Source organism: Nannospalax galili, unplaced genomic scaffold (assembly GCF_000622305.1).
Source record: "Nannospalax galili isolate Female #2095 unplaced genomic scaffold, S.galili_v1.0 scaffold7, whole genome shotgun sequence".
Taxonomy (NCBI): domain Eukaryota; kingdom Metazoa; phylum Chordata; class Mammalia; order Rodentia; family Spalacidae; genus Nannospalax; species Nannospalax galili.
Window position 1 is genome coordinate 3,114,788 of NW_008359081.1, and position 15,534 is coordinate 3,130,321.

A 15,534-nucleotide genomic window follows, 5' to 3' on the forward strand; every position below is an offset into this window, starting at 1 on the left:
TACGCACATATCATCGTATGAGTGTGGAAGACAGGGGACAACTTACTACAATATAGATTCAGAGGACTGAACTCTGCTTATCAGACTTGGATGCATGTGTTTTTAGCCACGAGGCCATATAGTCATTCTCTAAAAGAGTCATTAGATGCCTTTGATCCCAGCATTCAGGAGGCAGAGGCAGGTGGATCTCTGTGAGTTCGAGGGTAGCTTAGTCCACATAGTGACTTCCAGGCCAGGCCAGCTGTGGCCACAGGGAGACCTTGTCTCAAAAAGACCAAAAAAATAAGAGTCATTAGAATAAAAACACTTATGTGGGAGGATGTTGGCCCATGACTCAATATATGAACAATGAGTTGCATACAGCTGGAGAAAGAAAAAAAATCCCCCCAATAAATATTATTATCTAACTGAAGAACACTACTTTTACTTGTTGAGCAGTATTTTGGATTTACATATTTTTAGTATATCCTGCAAATAAATATCTGTGAGAGAAGCCTTTAACCATCTTTAGTCAAACTATTCCTATTGAAACCTGCCATTTAGTAAGTACCCAATATTTGCTATATGCTATGCTAGTTTATAGTCTTCTATTGCATACATAAATCATTACATGGTATACCTTATCAGATTTGCTTTGCACATCAAGAATTTTCAATTACCTCAGGTGTACAATCCTAGTACATAATAAGACTAGCCTGGATCCTGGCTCTAAATTCCTCTAGCGTCCACAGTGCTGCCCTTCTTGTGCTTTGAGTCAGATCCTAATGGGAGTGATCATTCTTGTGCAACTGAGAAGATTAATGCAGCCAGCTAGATAACATGGTTGTATGTCCTGAAGCTTCTTCCACTGTTTTGAGGCTTTTCCATTTCCTACATAAAAAATACATTACAAAGGGGGTATTCTCTAAAATATGAAGAGGGGCTGGAGAAATGGCTCAACAGTTATGACCACTGGCTGCTCTTGGAGAGGACCAGGGTTCAATTCCCAGCACCCACATGACAGCTAACAAACATCCTTAACTCCAGTTCCAGGGGATCCCATGCTGCCTTCTGACCTCTGTGAACACTGCACAGCATGGATGCACTTACTACATGCAGGTAATATACTCAAACACATAAAATTAAAATAATAAATAAAAAATTTTAAAACATAAAATATCTAAAAACACAGGTGGTAGGTTTTGGATAGGCTGGTAAGCAGTCAAGAGGGCATTGAGATTTCTGGGGACTAAGGAGTTTGTTAGAAGACTTATTAAAACCATGGACAGAAGGGCAACAGCATGGCAGGGACTCCAAGGAGGATTCAGGTCCCACCACTAGGGACAGGTAGCATGCAGCGCCTCTGAAGAGAATGCTAGCCAAAATGGCAGAAGAAGAAGCTTCTTATTCTATCCTTTTCAAAATGGGGAGGTTCCTGGAAAAAGCTTGCAGCCATGTTCTCTGATTCCGTATTTGGGGAGGCCGATTAATTCATGAGATGTTCTAGCGCCAGCAAGTTTGCTAGCTTGGGGATCAAATACAATGTCTCAGGAGGGTGTGCCTCAGTATCTGTAAGAAGCAGACTGAGCAGAAGCTAGATCCTAACATTATATTCTGACACCCACCATATGTGTGACAATACACTGAAGTTAAAAAATTAAAGCATGTTCTAGCCTATGTTTCTCTGGTTGCATTTATTATGTTTTGGGCATGTTTAGGGTAGTGAAACTTTTGAATGGAATTGCGCAAGTAAGAAGAAATTAAATGTTTAGCAATCAGACTTTGTTTTTCCTGATTATTTCTTTTTACCATACATGCATGCAGCATGTACTCTTCAGAAGGCCCTCATGGAGGTACTGGGATGATTAGATAAAAAGATAGGTCCAGATATATAGAATGTTGAGCAGATAAACAGCAGTTACACTAGTCAGATGTTCAATATCTTTTTCTAAGTTAATGTACCGTGAAAAGGGAGTGAGGATGAAGGTGTTTCTTACTAAAGCAGTCAAGTGAAAGTGCTGTGATCTGGTCAGATGGGACAGTCACAAAAAGTGCAACTCCCCAATGAGATGTAATCTGTGTGTGTGCATGATGTGCTAAGTGGACATGTGGAAGTGCTGAGTAAGGCATACCCTCAGATGCAGTATCTCAGAGCTGAGAGATGAAATCCTGTAAGTCTGTGATGGCTACTTCTACAAAATATCATACACAGAGCCACAACTGCATCACATTAACAGCATTTAATTTTAAACACCCTGGGAGAGCAGAAGTACAACAAGGTAGATGGAGTTTCAGACAATGTGAGACTATCCTTACTACATGAAAATGAGAAGTGCAGAGAAAGGAAGAAAGAGATAGAGGTGGAGATGTGGAGGGGTATGAGGAAAGAAGAGGAGGGGGAGGAGGAGGAGGAAGAGGAGGAAGTGGAGAATAAAGAAAAGAGAGAAAGAGAGAGAGAGAGAACTTTTTTGCTTTTGTAATAGGGATATTAATTCTGATGTAGTGGCTCAATATCATAACTAATTACATTTTGATTACTTCCATATCCTTTCATTCAAATCCTGTCACACTGCCATGTAAGACTTCAACATACTGAGAGAAAGCAGACTTTCTATCCATAATGACCAAATGAGAATGTGCATTAAAGTGAGATAAATCTCAACCTGGGCAGGAACGGAAGGTGTCTGGACTCTGTGAAATAGGTGATCTGCACATTTATTCCTGGCTTCCAATGGAAAGGGCCAGTCGTTCAGGCAGACAGGAGGGGGTTGTGATTACCCCACTGTGTTATATCCCAGTGCACCTCTCTTGCTGGGGACTCTGAGCTGCCACAGTACACCCATGGTCAACCTGCTATTAATCATCCAGTGGCTTTCAAGACCTGGCTGCAGTCCTCAACAGCAATAGTAACCTGAGAAGTCCACAGATTCCAGGAAAGAACCTATAGGACACTGGTGTAAAGCTCTTTTGTGAAGCTGTGAAACATCCCAACTGTCACTCAGAGACTCTTGGATTGGAGGCCTGTGAAGTAACTGCTGCTAGCTGTAAGGGCCTAGCTTCCACTTTTGTCCATAGTAAAATCCTCTGGGGAATCAACCTGTTGAAGAATACCTCGAACCACAGTGGGGTCACTGTGGGGAGTCTGGCCTGGAAACAAAGTGTTACCTGCATGTACTTGGGCTGTGAACAGCTGACTTTGATGAGGAAACCTAAACACTTCTGATCACTGAGGAAGAGGGAAATCTCTATTTGACAGTCCTAAGCAGTGTGTAAGAGAAACAGAAAACAAGTCTGAAAATTCCATTCCAGGAATCCTGGGCATATCCTGACCCAATATCATATGGGCAGGTTGACCATGGGTGTACTGTGCAGTGGCAGCTCATAATCCGCATGTAAGTTATACACCCCCACAGGCACAGCAAGAGAGGTACACCAGGATGCAGCACAGTGGTGTAATCACAACTCCCTCCTGTCTGCCTAACCGACTGGTCCTTTCCATCAAGCTTGGAAGCCAGGTAGAGGGTTCAGTAGGCTCTCTGATTTTCCACTGCCCTCACCTCTTCTTCCATGCCCAGGGGTCAACATCTTGACTTACCAGTTATTTTCCCTCTTACATGCCAAGTCCCAGGTTCAGAATTTTGAGGTCAATATAGAAGAAATTATTCATCACATGGTCTAGCATGCGCACACAGTCTCTTGGGATCTGTGCACCCTGGGCTGCCTCATTGTACGGCCATGTTTTTTTATTTTTTTGCAAAATCCATTAACTTTTAAGATTTTCAGTAGTCTTCTCATCTCATTAAAAGAGTTTGCTCAGCAGTTAAGAGCACTGACTGCTCTTGCAGAGGACCCGGGTTCGAGTCCCAGCACCCACGTGGCAGCTATGAACCATCCTTAACTACAGTTCCAAGGGAATCCGAAGCCCTCTTCTGACCTCTGCGGCAGTGCACAACATGGGTGCACTCACATATATGCAGGCAATACACTCATACACATAAAATAAAAATAATAAAATATTTATATTAACCACAAAAATCTCAAATTTATCTAAGAAACATTTTATCCAATACTTGGTAGCATTTTTCTGGTTTATTTTGTATTTTTTAGGGTTGTTTTTGGTATTTATTTATTTTTTCAGGATTTCTGATAATGCTACATTCTGAACACACAAAGGGCACATAATTATTTTTTTTTCTAGACTGTTTCAATGGATGGTGCCACTCTATCATTGTCTGCAATTGTCTGTTATTGTAGACCATTGTGTTTCTTAATTAAAGGAAGACACCATAAGTCCATAGTTTTGGCCCGTACTGAAATGGGGGGGGAAGAGAGTCCCCTAGAGGGTTCTTAGTCCCATTCATAAAAAGAAAAAAAAATTGAAGAATGGATGCAAACGGCAGGGCGTTAATGAGGCACATTTGTTAGTCATTTTTTAAATGAGTATAAAATGTGACGGGTTTCGTTATAGAATTTTCATATAAATTTTGGATGATTTGGCTCTGTCACTCCCCATCCCTGTTCCTGTGTTCCCCTTCCGTGATTCAGTAGCTCCCACTTCTGATTTATTTTATTTTTTTCTCCTCATTTTGTTTTATTAAAAGTGTTTCCATTTTGATACTCTTAAAATTTATTTATTTTGTTATATGTGTGTGTGTGTGTGTGTGTGTGTGTGTGTGTTACCTGAAAATATAAACACCCCCATGTGTGCAATGCCGGCAGAGGCAAGATAGAGGAAGGTGTCAGATCCCTTGGAATTATGGACACATGTTGTCTTACTTTAATTAAGAGACAAAATGACAACTGTTATAGGCAGTTGTTAGCTGCCATGTGGGTGCTGGGAACCAAATCTGGGTGTTCTGCAAAATCACTAAGTGATCTTAACTATTGAGCCATCTCTCCAGTCCCACCTCTTTACATTTTAAAATTTATTCTTTGAGAATTTCATAATGTACATATTATATTTTGATCCATCCTCACACCTTCCTCCAACTTCTCAAATTTTACTACCATGTACCCCTCTCTACTTCATATTCTCTTCTTTTACATTTTATAACTCACTAAGTCAAAAATTAGTGCTACCTTAATGTGCATGAGTGTGAAGCAATTCAGTAGAGCATGGTGAACTTACCAGGGGCCACACCCTTAAGAACTTACTTTCTATGCTGGATAGACTTAGTGTCAATTTGACACACCTGGGTTGAGGGAGCCCCAATTGGGAAATTGCCTCCATTGGACTGGTCTGTAGCCATGTCTGTGGGGCATCTTCTTGATTATTGAGTGATATAGGAGGGTACAGCACACTGTGGGTGGTGCCACCCCTGAGCAGGTGGGACTGTGTTGCATAAGAAGGCAGGCTGAGCAGGGGCCAGAGGAGTAAGCCAGTAAGCAGTGTTCCTCCATGGCCTGGCTCTCAACTCTTGCCTCCAGGTTCCTGCCCTGAGTTCCTACCTTGGATTCCCTAATGAACTGTGATCTGGGAGATGTAAGCTGAATAAACCCTTTCCTCCCCAAGTTGGTATTGGTCAGAGTACTTTGTCGCAGCTATGGAGAAACAAACTAGAACACTCTCCCTGTCTCAGCAGTCACCAACTGCCAAGAGTTCCTCAGTTAGGCATGGGACCTAATGAGCTCTCTTCTATGCTGGAATGTTGACTGGCTTGATCTTGTACAGGCAGCTATAGCTGTTGTAAGACCATGTGTGCAGTAACCATGTCATGTCTGGAGGACAGAATTTTACAGTGCTCTTCCTTGATCTTGAGCTCTTTCAATTTTATGACTTCTTTTTACATGATGTTTCCTGAGCTTTGAGTCAGGTGGGTTGTGATATAGGTGTTCCATTTAGGGTTGAGCCCTCCTAGGACATTTGTTCTCTGCACTTTGACTAATTGTGAATCTGTATTAACTGCTGTCCACTGCAAAAAGAAGCTTCTCTGATGAGGTTTGAAAGCTAGCTTAATCTGTGGATATAGAGATAAGTATTCAGAAGTCATTTTGATACCATGTCAATTTATCAAAATAATAGCAATAGGTTGTCCCCTAGAGCCTATGAGCTCCCTTGCTATGGGTTCTTGGACATATTTACAGCACCAGGCATTGAGTTTTCTCCTACAGAATGGACCGTAAATTCAATCAGAAAGTAGTTGGTAGTCCGCATATCATTCCTATCACTGTTGTAACCACAGGCATATCTTGTCAGGCTGATTGACCTTTGAGCTACTCCAAGAATAGTATTTCATTTTGTAGTCAAGTTGGCTTTAAAGGCAAGATCATACTTTTTGTGCCCCTAAACAAAGTCCGGTTTTATACATTATATGGTCGGTGGAGTCTATTTCTGAGATCCCTAAAACCTAACCACAAAGATCTGGTACACAAAATGTATTTGGAGTATTGTCAGGTGCCTGACATTGACAGTGATCCCTTAGGCTATGTGTCCCTGTGAGGTTCAAGAGCCCCTATTCAAACCACCAAGATAAAGGTCCTGGAAGATTTCACCTACATGAATGACACCACTGTCCATCTTTCTTTGCTGACTCTATATGAGAAAGTGCTGAGATATCAGGTATGGAAAGCAGAAAGGGAAGCCAAAGCTTGACCTGGGGCTGTTCATAGAAGCAGAGTTCACACCACAGCTCTGTCCAACAATGACTATGACAATCTGTTGGGCATGAGTTTGAGTTTTCATTTTTAGTCTTTTTTTTTCTGAAAAAAATTAAACATCTTTTAAAGTTTTATTCCTTTTAAGTGAGGATTTATTTTAATTCAGACATTAATACTGTTAAACGTTTCATCATTCCAGTGACTGAGGTTGAACCATTTGAAAGGCATAGTTTTAGTATGTATAGAACAATTTTACAAATAATACTTCATTTATGATTCACAAGTATATAACAGGGTCTGGATAGCCAGCTCCCTCACACAGAGCCCAGACGTAGAGAAAATGGAAGCAGGGGTCGAAGCAGCAGCCGAGGTGGTGGCAACTGAGCTCAAAATGGAGGAAGAGAGAGGAGTGCCAGGCATGCTAAGCAGCAATGGAGCTCTGGCCCAAAGGGTGAAAGAGAAGGACCTCAGAATGAGAAGAGGAAGGAGAAAAACACAAAAAAGAGGAGGCATTAGTTTTGAGGCATATGCTAATCCAATTAAGCAATACAAAGCCTTTATTACAAACACACCTTTTGATGTGAAATGGCAGTCACTTAAAGACCTGGTTAAAGAAAGAATTGATGAGGTAACATGTGGAGCTCTTAATGGATGCTGAAGAAAATCAAGGGGATGTGCTGCTGTTGAACCAAGATGGAAGAGAACATGAAAAAAAGCTGCTAAAGTTCTAAGCAAGTATAGTTTGACTGGAAGACCACTGAAAGTCAAAGAAAATCCTGATGGCGAACAAGCAAGGAGAGCAAAGCAAAAAGTGACTGCTATGGCTGCTGGGATGTGTATGGGACCAGGTGATCCAGGAATGATTAATACCACATCTAGTATCCTAAATAATCCTAACATCCCAAATGAGATTATCCATGTATTACAGGCTGGAAGACTTGGAAGCACAGTATTTGTAACAAACCTGGATTGTAAAGTTGGCTGGAAGAAACTGAAGGAAGTATTTAGTATGGCTACTGTGGAGTTCTGAGCAGACATTCTGGAGGATAAAGATGGACAAAGCCATGAAATAGGCACTGCAACTTTTGACCAGTCCACTGAGGTTGTGCAAGCTATATCTATGTTTAATGGACAACTGCTATTCGATAGATCAATGCATGTCAAAATGGATGGAATGGTCTTACCAAAGGTAGATTTTTTATTTTTTCCCTGCTGAACATCCACAGCAACTTCCTCATGGACTTGGTCATATTGACATGTGGTTAGGACTGGGAGGGTAGCCCATTGATGCAATCACCTGAACAAAGGCATTGAAATGGGAAAGCTGGGGTCTACAGGAATGAGAATGGAAGGGACAGGATTTGGAATAAATAAGAGGCAAGGAAGGACCATTTGGTGGTAGCATGTGGTATGGAAAACCTGGGATGATTTGAATCTGGCATGAACATGGCCAGATAAATGAAATCCTAAGTAATGCACTGAAGAGAGAAGAGATCATTTCAAAGCAGGGAAGAGGTGGAGCTGGAGGCAGTGTCAGTAGGTTTGAGAGGATGTGCCCTGGCATTGACCATATTGGTGGTGCTAGCATGAAACACATGGAGCAGGCCTAGGCCAAGGCATGGATCAACTGAGCTCTGAGATTGAGCATGGTGGGTCTGGTCATAGACTGCACGGGCTCAGTTGGGCACCTGGGCTCTAGCATTGATCACATGGGTCCGTTGGCCTTGACCACATGGCCTCCAGCATTGAGTAAATGGGCCAGACCATGGAGTGCAATAGCTTTGGTGTTGAGAGCATGGCAGCTGGCATGGGCTTTGGCCTAGAGCACATGGCCACTTGGACTGACTGTGTGGGCTAAACCATTGAACATATGGGCTCTGATGTGGAGAACATGGGCCCTGCCATTGAGGACATGGGTCTGAGCATGGAATGCATGGTGCCATAAGGCAAGGGGCAGGCTGGAGTGCATGGGCCCTGTGATGGATCGCATAGCCATTGGCCTGGAGCCCATGGGCTCCAACAACCTGGAGCACACGGGCTTTGAGTGAATGGGTGCCAACAGCCTTGAGAAAATGGGTCAGGTCATGGGTCCAGACTTAGGTGCTGGCATCAAATGCATAGGCCTGGCCATGGGTCCTAGCTAAACGCATGGGCCTGGCCATGGGTCCTAGCTTTGACACACACACACACACACACACACACACACACACACACACACATATATATATATATAATATGCATAGTAAATTAAATTGGTCAGGGAGTAGTTAGTTAGGGGAAGTGCAGATATAGGAGATTACATAAATATGATCAAAATACATTGTATGAAAATCTTGAAAATTCAATTAACAAGAGAAATGCCAGGCATGGTGGCAAAAACCTTTAATCCCAACTTGGGAAGCAGACATGGGGATCTCTGTGAGATCGAGGCCAGTCTCAGTCTACATAGTGAGTTCCAGACCAACTGGGACTTCAGGGAGATCCCGTTTCAAAATGACAAAAGAGAAAGGAAGAAAGAAAGAAAGAAAGAAAGAAAGAAAGAAAGAAAGAAAGAAAGAAAGAAAGAAAGAAAGAAAGAAAGGAAAGCAAGTAGGCAAGCTGGAGAGCATAAATAAATAAATAAATAAGACCTAAAAATAGAACATGCTATGAACTATCAGAAAAAGTTATAACATAGTAGTAGATTAGAAATATAGAGGATGCACAGAGTATAGTAATCATTTCACAGTGTGGAGGGAAAACAAGTAAAATAAAAATATATACATTGAAATTTTGGTCGGCTTTAGTGTACTATTTCTTTTAGTATAAGTAAAAGGTACCTGGATTTATGTAATTTAGAAAAATTTGTTTAGGAGATAGACATGTGGCTCAGCTTTTAGGAGCACTGGCTGCATTTCTAGAGGATCCAAGTTCAGTTCCCAGAACCCACATGGAAGCTAATAAGGGTCCGTAAGGCCAGTTCTTGGGGATTCATTTCTCTCTTTGGATCTGTGCTGGCACTGCATGCATGTGGGCCACATATTTACATGCAAGCAAAACACTCATACACGTAAAATAAGAATAAAAATTTTACAAATAATAGAAAAGAATACTTTAACTCCTTATAGTTATATTATCTAGTACAAAAACAACAAACCAACTAGCTAATGAAAGGAAAAGAAAAAAAATTCAAGAAGAACTTATTACTTTCAACCTTCAGTATATTGTATGAAATTCAGTTATGAAATAGTTAAAGCAGACTTCAGAACTAAATTGATTCCAAAAGCTCATTCTGTCTCCAATGTCATGTCATTTCACAATTCTCTTTCTCATTATACCATTAGGAATAGTAATAACATTAAATGCACACATGATTCCTTTAATTCACTTAATACCTAATGCTTCCTAATCTATATTTCATGGACTGTATATTTATAAATATTCCAATGTCACTCAAAGCTGCATCTTAGCAGATGTACTTCACAGATGACTATGTATAATTCTCAAGTTCACAAATATGTATTTGACGCGAACTGATTATATTCCTTTTGTTTAATTTTCTAAAACACAATATTTTCTATTCCTCCCTTCCCCACCTGTATTTCTTTGTCTTATAATTTTTTTTCTTGTACCATCCCAAAATATATCACAATATAAAAGGGACCCTGAACCCAAATATTGTTTGGAATACAAAGAGTAATAATTATGCTGAATAAATGTGTAATGTATTTGAGCTAAAATGAGATTCAGTGGCAACACTATCATCTTATGCAATGTAAATCAACATGAAAAGATCAAGAACTCTCAGTGTCATCATGCACTGTCTTTCCATTTTAAAAAGGAAATATAGATAAAGCAAAGTTCTATAGCAAGGTAAACCTGGTAAGGAATGGGTCACACTTTTTGTCTTTTACACCATACTGGACCTAAGCCTTCTGCCTTGGACTACACCTTACATATCTCCCACATTACCGAATCTCAGCAGGTATTCCAGTTGGCATATGCTCAGAAATAGAAAAAAAATACCATAAAGAAACTTATTACTCTGTATGCCAATTTTAAAAATTAACAAAAATTAATAAATTCCTCTCAGATATTAAAGAAAAATGACTAAACGTACAAAGCCTAACTTTTTCATGCATTATGTCCCTACCAAAGCTCGGGTTGCAACTTAGTAGTCAGTATAAGTTATCAAGAGTTTGGTTCAGGTGCAGCCTGTAAGCTTTCATTATGGATTTATCTATTCATGGACAGTTGCTTGATGTGTGAACTGGTTATCTCAATATTGAATCTGGGTAGATGAAGAGATGGCTCAGTGGTTAAGAATGCTTATTGTCCTCCTAGAAGACCAGAGTTCAGTTCCCAGCACCCATATCTGATTTTTCACAAACACCTGTGCTCTTTAATCTGTCCTACGTGAGCATCTGCATAATGTGAGCGTGCACACACACACACACACACAGAGAGACAGAGAGAGAGAGACAGAGAGACAGAGACAGAGACACAGAGAGAGAAATAAAAATTAAAAATAAATCATTTTTTAGATAAAAGATTGAATGTTATAAAACCAAATTACCTCTAGCTATTGTATGTGCTCCATCACTCCATGCAATGCACTATTCTTCCTTGGAACTCTGCAGGGTTTACTCAACAGCAGCAAAGCTCTTACCACATGTGGTCCCTCAATCACTCAAGTTCCAAAAACATGAGCTGATAAAATTTTATTCTTCAGAATTTACCCAGATTTTTAGTTTCTGCTGCTGCTACTGAAAAAGAGACTAAAACAATATTCCTCAGTGTATCACAAATGTCATAAGTCTGGTTCCATTCCTGTTTCCATCTTGAAAGGGCCAGGGAAGGGCTATAAGGTATAAGACCTCAGTGTTTTTTTCCAGAATAAAACATCTTAAGTCTATAGACTGAAAATGGAAAAGGCCTTATCCCACTGGAAAACATCACTATCTATTCATCCTGTTCCATAATCCCAAAGAAAACTCCACAAATCCCAACATCATGAGGTTTTTAGCTCACAGGATTTCAGGAAAGTACTAGAACTCATCTAGTTCTGATATTCCCTAGGAACCACAGAGTGGATGGCCCACTGAGTAACTCTACACAACATTGACTTAAGCCTTTCCCACAGAATTTCATAGACCATGGACATCTGTTTCATTAGGGTGTCACCAGTGCAGAAAATATGTCGGTCTTGAATTGGAAAATGATATAGACTTATCTAAAACCCAGCTGTCTAAATGTTGATGTTACAAAAGTGAATCCAGGGAGATTGTACATATGTAGGACTTTGTATTCCATATAACACTTTTATTTAAGGAAAGCCAATGGCCCTTCATGGGAAGGAAGGTTGGTTAGAAATAAGTGACTTATATGCACATAAACAATTTAACCATATTAAGTTGAATAAAACATTAAACAGGGAATGATGAAATTTTGGTAACATAATTTTAAACCATTTTCTGTGCTATGCCTCAAACATATCAACACAGTTTAGAAACAGATGATACATTCACTCAGGTATATTCAGTGGAAGTGTCAGTCACTTCTAACTACACTGAAGTGATCATAACAGGGTCTCAGAGGCCAGGAAACCTACATTAAAACATCAGTCTTTATATGCGAGGCTAATTTGGAGGATCAGAAGATTTCTCCATGTGAGTCTACCAGTGAGGACACAGGACAACTGAGAGAAAGAAATTATGATTAGTGAAAGAAAGGTAGAGAATCAGGAGCCAAGACAGGATGAAGGAAAGCTAAAAGAAATAATAATAACATAGAAAAGTAGGGCACAGTCTATACTCATGTTTAAGGCTACCCATGAAAGTATATAGAGTGCTGGTGAAACCAGTCTATCAGCCCTAACCTCATGAAAAATTCTTGGTTCTTTCATGATTTGAACTGAGAACTTGGATTTTATGTCACAGTAACATCTATTGTTTGAAAGGCTAGCACTGGAAAATTCTATTGCATTATTCTCCATATCTGTGAGTCCAATAACCAGAAGGCATCTTGAGACGGAGCCTAATGTTTTGGCTTAACCCACTCTGAGGACCTAAATACATGGGACAATCACAAGTCAGGAAACTGGCAGCATCCTGTAACAGTGTCTGGAAGGGAATATCATGAAAGATAATCATGAAAATAAGAAGGCTCTGACACAGACGTGCTGTGAGGTTTAAGCTATAGGGAAGTTAGGCTAAGGAAGGCATTTTGGTCAATGCCTCATGGCATCTGTTCTAAGAAGCCATTCACCTTAGATTTCTGTGGGGCCTAATCTGAAATCCTTGAGACTGAAGTTATATTCCCACAGTTCTCCCCACTATGGGGAACTAAAGAACTCAGTGTGCTTTTAAATTTTCCTACTCTCTAGTGCAGGTGAAGATAAGGTCTGACCTGGATGTTTGGCATGTCTATTGTTGAGGCCACTAGGAACTTAAGAATCTAGGGTGACCCTGAACAGGGCATAGGCTGCAAAGCTCACTGTGGTCAGCAGAAGATGACAAACACCGAAGACGGGAAGGTTCTGGAGTGGATGCGGCCCTGTCACTGATACTAAAATTTTGACTGGCCTGGTTCTTTGACCAGCATTTTCTCCATTTTGTGGAAAGAGATATGAATCACAGTAAAATCCAGCTGTAACTCATAATCTCCCAACATCCCACAGTTCACACTGTAACAGGATCTGGGAAGAACTTTTCCAATCCAAGTAATCCAAGGAGGAGAAATAATTATTTATCTGCAATCACTTTATTTTTCTTTAGTTTACGGTGAGTCTTATCTTCTTCATTTTCTTTATTTTATTTTTGTTGCTTATTTTGTTTTGTTCTGAGATATGGTCTTGTTATCTACCCACGGCTGGCCTCAAGTACACAATCCATTTTCCTCATCCTCTGGAGTGTCAGATTGCAACCAGAAACTACTAGACCTGCCTTCTTTATTAATTCTGAAAAAAATATTTATTATTTTTATTTAATGTGTATGAGTATATTGCCTGCATATATTTTAGTGCACCTGTGTTGTATAATGCCCACAAAGGTCAGAAGAGGACATTAGATTTCCTAGAAATGGAGTCATAGAATGTTGTGGGTACTGGGAGCCAGACCCAGGTCCTCTGCAAGAGCACCCCTTGCTCTTAATTGGTGAGCTATCACTCCAGACTCCTCTTTAGTTTTTAATTGAGTTTGTTAAATACCTTTTACTTTTATCTTTCTCATACTGTTATTTATTTTTTTATATTTTGCTTCTTGCAAGAGTTTCAAGCACTATGTTAACGAGGAGTGGAGATAGTGGACAGCCTTGACTGGTTCCTGAATTCACTGGGAGTGTTTCCAGTTTTTCTCCATTTAGAATGATGTGGCTGTGGATAGACAAGAGAAAGAAATTAAAACACTAATAACTGGAAGAGATCAAATTATCCCTTTTTGCAGAGGATATGATACTATATCTAAGAGATGCCAAAAATTTTACCAGAAAACTAGAAATTATTAACACATTCAGTAATGTGGCAGGGTACAAAATTAATCTACAAAAATCTGTAGCCTTCCTATATACCAATAACAAGCAATCAGAGAAGGAGTACATGGAAACACTTCCCTTCATAATATATGCAAAAAAGTAAAATATTTTAGAATAAACCTGACCAAAGAAATTAGACACCTAGACAAAGAAAATTTTAAAACATTAAAGAGATTGAGGAAGATATCAGAAGGTGGAAGGACCCCCCCATGCTCATAGATTGGAAAAATTAATATTGTGAAAATGACCATCCTACCAAAAGCCATTTATAGATTGAATGCAATGCCAATCAAAATCCCCATGACATTTTTTACAGAATTGGGAAAAAAAAATCTTAAGATTCATATGGAAGCACAAAAGACCTCAAATAGCCAAACAATCCTGAGTACTAATAGCAATGCTGGGGGGATTACTATACCAGATTTTAAGCTGTATTACAGAGCTACAGTCATAAAAAACAACATGGTACTGGCACAAAAATAGACCCATAGATCAACGGAACAACCCAAATATGAGTACATGCAATTTCAGCCACATAATATTTGACAAAGGAGCCAAAGACATTCCTAGAGGAAAGACAGCATGTTCAGCAAATGGTGCTGGCAAAACTGGATCTCCACCTGTAGAAGAATGAAACTAAACCCCTATCTTTCACCTTGCACAAAAGTCAACTCCAAATGGATCAAAGACCCTCAAGGTGAAGCCTGAAACTCTGAAACTGTTAGAAGAAAACATTGACAATAACCTACAAGATATAGGTGTAGGAAAGAATTTTCTAAACCAGACATCAACTACCCAGGAAACAAGTTCAAGAATCAACAAATGGGACTTCATTAAACTAAAAATCTTCTGTACATAAAAAAATGCAATCAAGGAAGTGAAGAGAAAACCCACAGAATGGGAGAAAATCTTAACCAGTGACACATCTGACAGAGGTTTAACATCCAGAATATATAACTAACTCAAAAAACACAGTATCAAGAAAGGAAGTAACCCAATTAAAAGATCGACTAAGGAGCTGAACAGAGAGTTCTCAAAAGAAGAAATAAAGATTGCTAAGAAGGATCTTAAAAGGTGTTCAACATCACTAGTAATTAGGGAAATGCAAATTAAAACCACTTTATGATTTCATCTTACCCCAGTCAGACTGGCTAAGATTAAGAGAACAAATGATACCAAAGGTTGCGGAGGATGTGGCGAAAGGGGAACACTCATCCACTGCTTGTGGGACTGCAAACTTGCTCAACCCCTATGGAAAGCAGTGTGGAGAACTCTTAAAAAACTACAAATGGCCAGGCATGGTGGCACACGCCTTTAATCCCAGCACTTGGGAGGCAGAGGCAGCAGATCTCTGTGAGTTCAAGGCAAGGCTGATCTACATAGTGAGTTCCAAAACAGCTGGGGATACAGGGAGACCCTGTCTCAAAAACACCAAAAAAAAAAAAAAAA

The 15,534-nt window shown here is 39.9% G+C and overlaps 1 pseudogene; it reads left to right on the top strand.

Moving 5' to 3' along the window:
- Positions 1–6,916: 6,916 nt before the first annotated feature.
- LOC103725407 lies at positions 6,917–8,720 on the top strand (annotated as a pseudogene).
- Positions 8,721–15,534: the final 6,814 nt, after the last annotated feature.